At 45.2% G+C, this 6,000-nt stretch overlaps 1 long non-coding RNA gene across 1 annotated transcript in view; it reads right to left on the bottom strand.

Moving 5' to 3' along the window:
- Positions 1-4,487: 4,487 nt before the first annotated feature.
- Positions 4,488-6,000, bottom strand: part of LOC115086292 — a 121,700-nt gene continuing 120,187 nt past the window's right edge. Inside the window, exon 3 of the long non-coding RNA XR_003855212.1 lies at positions 4,488-4,751. This is a non-coding gene — a long non-coding RNA (uncharacterized LOC115086292). The remainder of the gene's footprint in view (positions 4,752-6,000) is intronic.

Raw genomic sequence — 6,000 nt, 5'->3', positions numbered from 1 at the left:
TGCTGGAGCTCAGGCTGGTGGCGGCTGAAGAACAGAGAGAGGCCCCCACGTGAGAGAGAGGCAGCTTGCTTGTGTGTGTGCGCTTGTGCAAGGAAGCTTGCTTGTGTTGTGTGTGTGCTTGGGTGAGAGGCAGCTTGTGTGTATGTTCGTGTGTGTGAGGCAGGCTGCTTGTGCTTTTGTATGAGTGGCAGCTTATGTATGGGTGTGGGGGTATGGGGGGGGGTGGGTGTGTGTGTGTCAGAGATTGTGAGCCTGGCAGGGGGTGAGAGAGCATGTGTGGGTGCTTGAGGGGGAGAGCACATGTGTGAGGGTGCTTTCATGTGGGTGCCAGAGAGGAGGGGGGTGGGGGCAGGGGGTGGGAGGGGCAGCGGAATCGCCATCTCATCCTTCGCCTCAGGCAGCAGATTGCCTTAAGCCGCCCCTGAATGAATAAACAGAATTTGGGGAACTGAATTGTGGCTTGGCTTGGAGTCATTACTAAGGATTAGAATGGTACATGGGTTTTTGGGAAATAGATGTAGAACATTACAAGAGTTGCCAAAAGGAGATGAAAATCCAGTTCCAGGTTTTGATTTGAGTTAAAAAGGAGATCACCACATGGTTGTCAAAGACACGGTGAAGCTGAAAATATTAGAATTCAGTAGAGATGTGAATCGTGTCCTCGATCGTCTTAACGATCGATTTCGGCTGGGAGGGGGAGGGAATCGTATTGTTGCCGTTTGGGTGTGTAAAGTATCGTGAAAATCGTTAAAATCGTGAGCCGGCACACTAAAACCCCCTAAAACCCACCCCCGACCCTTTAAATTAAATCCCCCACCCTCCCGAACCCCCCACAAATGCCTTAAATTACCTGGGGGTCCAGTGGCACACTAAAACACGGCACACTAAAACCCCCTAAAACCCACCCCGACCCTTTAAATTAAATCCCCCACCCTCCTGAACTCCCCCCCCCAAATGCCTTAAATTACCTGGGGGTCCGTAGCGGCCGTCCGTAGCTTAAATTACCTCCGTAGCCTTAAATTACCTCCGTAGCGGCGGTCCGTAGCTAAATCGGGGGAAGGGGGAGAGCAGGAAAACCGGCACACCAAATCGTGTAGTCTTCAGCCGGCGCCATTTTGCAAAATGGCCGCCGCAAAATGGCGGCGGCCATAGACCAAAACGATTCGACGCAGGAGGTCGTTCCGGACCCCCGCTGGACTTTTGGCAAGTCTTGTGGGGGTCAGGAGGCCCCCCTAAGCTGGCCAAAAGTTTCTGGGGGTCCAGCGGGGGTCCGGGAGCGATTTCCTGCCGGAACCCTCGCTGAACGACCTCCTGCAGTCGATCTCCTGCCGGCGCCATTTTCCGTACGGAAAACGATTCGCGGCAGGAAATCGCTCCCGGACCCCCGCTGGACCCCCAGGAACTTTTGGCCAGCTTGGGGGGGCCTCCTGACCCCCACAAGACTTGCCAAAAGTCCAGCGGGGGTCCGGAACGACCTCCTGCGTCAAATCGTTTTGGTCTATGGCCGCCGCCATTTTGCGGCGGCCATTTTGCAAAATGGCGCCGGCTGAAGACTACACGATTTGGTGTGCCGGTTTTCCTGCTCTCCCCCTTCCCCCGATTTAGCTACGGACCGCAGCTACGGAGGTAATTTAAGGCTACGGAGGTAATTTAAGCTATGGACCGCCGCTACGGACCCCCAGGTAATTTAAGGCATTTGGGGGGGGGGTTCGGGAGGGTGGGGGATTTAATTTAAAGGGTCGGGGTGGGTTTTAGGGGGTTTTAGTGTGCCGTGTTTTAGTGTGCCGCTGGACCCCCAGGTAATTTAAGGCATTTGGGGGGGGGGTTCGGGAGGGTGGGGGATTTAATTTAAAGGGTCGGGGTGGGTTTTAGGGGGTTTTAGTGTGCCGGTTTTCCTGCCCTCCCCCTTCCCCCGATTTACGATTTTTTGACGATAAATCGGGGGAATTGGTATTGTATCGTGGCCCTAACGATTTTTGACGATTTAAAATATATCGGACGATATTTTAAATCGTCAAAAAACGATTCACATCCCTAGAATTCAGTCTTCTGCATAGAGCTGGGCTCTCTGATAAGAGACTGGTGTTAAACTCATGTCCATGAGTGGAGACTACATATCTGAGTAGTTACAAAACGACATACAGTGACTGGTGCTGTTTCACCTTCAAACAGAACAATATTTGTATGTTCAGATCTTGAACAATTCAGCCCCTGAGGCAGCCACTCGAGGAGTGGCGAACCTCAGCCTGAGTCGGGCATTTTTTACGTCTCCATCACATTAAACGATTTTAAAGGACATTCAGCATCTATATGTTTTGTTGACCGCATGAGAAGTGGTCATTCCTCGCATGTCGACTTAGAGAATTATAGAATTACAGATTTGCATAATGGCCAGTGACTACTATGCCCCATTTTAGGTAAGGGAGGTGAGTGGGGTGTCATCTGACCTTTCTGGTAATGTTTCTCAAAAACAATCTTTAAAAGCATCACATTATTGTAACGTCTCCTGACGTTGGAGCACTGTGTAGACTACCATTGGTTTTAATAGAGTCTGTCACAGACCTTCTTAGAACACTTTTTGAAAAAAAAAAAAGTCATTTAAGATTTGATGTTAGAAATTCAGAATACGCTGCATTAGTAGGTGACATCCAGAGGAACATATTCTGATGTTCTTTTTTTTTTTTTTTTCAACTGAAACGTATTGTGATTTAAATAGCAGCTGAGAGGCTTTCATCTATTCCCGTGAGGAAGGGAAAACTGACAGGCAGACACATCGCTCGACATTTTCTTAATTAATGTTAAATTAATCGAGACAAGTTATATATCAAACTGTTCAGGAAAAGAAGCTCTTTGCAGCTATCTGAAATTCTGATGAAAATTGGTTTTAGGAGCCTGATATATAAAGAAAATGATTTAGCCCGTGTGCTTTCTTACATGCTGGCTTGAAACTTTGGGAATACGTAGGGAGTATGTTTGTTTCTACCAGGTTCAGCGTTAATAATTATACCATGAATGCAAATGTGAGAACGAGAAAACAAATTTTTGAATGAGAACGCTGCAGCTCCAGTCTGGAGGGAGAGGATGTCAGGGTGGCTGGAAAGGCTGAGGTAAATCTTCTTGCCCACAAGATTATGGACGCCTCGGTGACATCAGGATGTTAGCGCGAGTCAGATGCAAGCTCACCCTTCTCCAAGCAATCCAGAGGCTGAGCCTCGTTGGTGGAAATCTATTCCACCAATCCTGAAGCGTTTCGCACGAAGGGGTTCTGTAAAAGCCTCATCCGCAGGATCCCGGGTGTTGCTCAGTGTGTGAGCTTTTGAAAGGTAAACTGCTGTCTGTCAGGCTCCAAGGCGAGCGCCCGCTCTCCCGACGCGCGCCCAGGCCACTCTCCTGGGCGCGCGATTCACTATGCAAATGAGGGCCTGCGCTAATAAGGAGGCGCTAGGGACACTAGCGCGTCCCTAGTGTCTCCTTATTGATAGAAGTGGCAGCTGTCAGCGGGTTTGACAGTCGACTCTTAATTTTATTGGCATCGTTTGTCGAACCCGCTGACAGCCATGGGTTTGTAAAACGGATGCCGGCAAAATTGAGCATCTGTTTTCCAACCCGCGGGCTGTGGGCAGATTTTATTTATTTATTTATTTGATTCTTGGGGCCTCCGGCTTTACATCGCTGATATTAAATCGGAAGGTGTACAGAAAAGCAGTTTTTTATGCTTTTTTCTGTAGACTTTCCCAGTGCCGGCTGAAATTAACTCCTGCCTTTGGGTAGGCATTAATTTCTGAGAGTAAAATGTGCGGCTTGGCTGCACATTTTACTTTCTGTATTGAGCGGGATTAACTAATAGGCTCATCAACATGCATTTGCATGTTGAGGGCGCTATTTGTTTCGGGGGGGTTGGACGCGTGTTTCCACGCGCTATTGCTACCCCTTACTGTATAAGGGGTAATAATAGCGCGTAAAAAACGCGCGTCCAAACGGGGGCTAACGACGTGCTCGGCCTGAGCATACCGTACTGAATCGGCCTGTGTGTGAGCTGAGCCTCCCTAATGTTAAGTCCAATGTGACTCTGGTGCTTAAGTCCTGGAGAGGCTTATCTGTCAGTGACAACAAAAACCTCTCTGATTGTTCTTTAGAGTACTGTCGTGATGTAGAGGAGGGGGCTTAGGGATTGAGCAAGTGGATTAGTTATGGAGCTAAACAGCAACTTTATCTGCATTTTTTATATAAATATAATACATTATAAAGGGTATTTGACATCTTTATCAAAGTAAAGAAGTCTGTTTAAAGTGTTAATCACCCTTTGATTAAAATAAAGATACAAAAATTGGTTACTTACCAAACTGTACCATTGAGTAGCTATTTATTCACACAGACCTGACGAACCTTGTCCAGTTATCAGAACAATAAGTAGACTATTAGGCAATAGGATTGTAAGCAATGTACTTTTACTTATCTTTGTAGATAGACAAAGGGTTGTAGCCTAGGTGAACCTACATGATTAGGCCTCTCTGTGCAGGAGAAGATAGAATTTTTTGTTTTTTTTTCATTTTCAGACAAGGAGGCACTTTTCTCTGAGAGGCAAGAAATCAGAAAATGGCTACATTGAGGGACCCATTTGTGTTCATGATTTAACTGCTGTCGTCTCTTCCGCTAGGATCTTTACGGGAATCGTCATGATATCTTCAGTAAGGAATGTTCCTGAGCTCACTAGAAGGGATATGTACAGAATTCTGGCCAGATTTAATGCCCTATAAAAAAAAAAAAAAAGAAGAAGAAATACCACAAATGTATAGGTCCTAAATTAAAGTGATATCATCAAATCAAGTGCTCCTAAAACAATCTGCTGTCTTATGCCTGAAATTGGCTAGAGACATAATCTGAGACCATCTGTGGAGGGTAGCAGGTGTGTGAACCCTTAGTGCTGCAGTGCAGTTGACGCAACTTCAATGGCAAAACCACGAGGCCTTCGCCAACATCTGGCAAATGTGCCCAGTAGCTGGACAGTCTGAAGCTTCACCTATACAAGCCGCCTCCCCTGTAGGTTGAGGCCTTGGATTCTGACGGTTGGGAGGACAGCCGGGTCCCTAGAGCGGTGAAGTGTAATAGAGTCCAGAGGCATATCAGGATCAGGGCAGGCAGCAGACTAATATTTATTTATTTGTTTTAAAGTTTTTATATACCGCACTATGGGGTAGTAGTCTATCCATCTTAGCGGTTTACAAAATTAAAACAAACATAATATCGTAACGTAACAACATAATGTCATAACATACAGCAAATTCCTTACATTATGATTACCTTGCAACTGTTAATAATAAATGTCAAAGGATATAAAACAGTTATTAGAAGAATCACTCAGATATATTATATGCACAGGTGAATAAGTACATTTTTAGTGCTTTTTTAAACTCATTGTGGCTTACTGTTAATCGAATGTATTCAGGAATTGAGTTCCATAGAATAGATCCTGCAACAGAAAAAGCCCTTTTTCTGGTCAATGCCAAACTTACAGATTTTATGGTTGGGATTTCCAGCATGCATTTATTCATAGATCTAAGCTGTCTATTGGGTTTGTATAGTCTCAGCATTGAGCATAGCCATATCGAATTAGGGTTATGTATTAAATTATGAATCGTGGACAGAATTTTATATGAAATACGGAATGATATTGGAAGCCAATGTAAATGATACAGTATAGGTGTAATATGGTGTCTGCGCGTAGCATTAAATAGCATTCGGGCTGTTGCCTTCTGCACAAGCTGCAGCGGACGTAGTGAAATTTGAGGCAACCAAAATATAATGCATTACAGTAATCCAATGTAGACAGTATTAAAGCTTGGGTAACAGAACGGAAATCTTTTGGTAGTAATAGTGGTTTAATTTTCTTCAACATGTGTATTTTGAAAAAAGATTTTTTCACTACTTCAGAAATGTTTTTGGATAATGATAATCGGGAATCAATGATCATGCCTAAATTTTTTGCGTACGGTTTGATAG

This window comes from Rhinatrema bivittatum, chromosome 2 (assembly GCF_901001135.1).
Source record: "Rhinatrema bivittatum chromosome 2, aRhiBiv1.1, whole genome shotgun sequence".
Classification (NCBI taxonomy): Eukaryota; Metazoa; Chordata; class Amphibia; order Gymnophiona; family Rhinatrematidae; genus Rhinatrema; species Rhinatrema bivittatum.
This window is presented reverse-complemented; position numbering and strand designations above follow the sequence as displayed.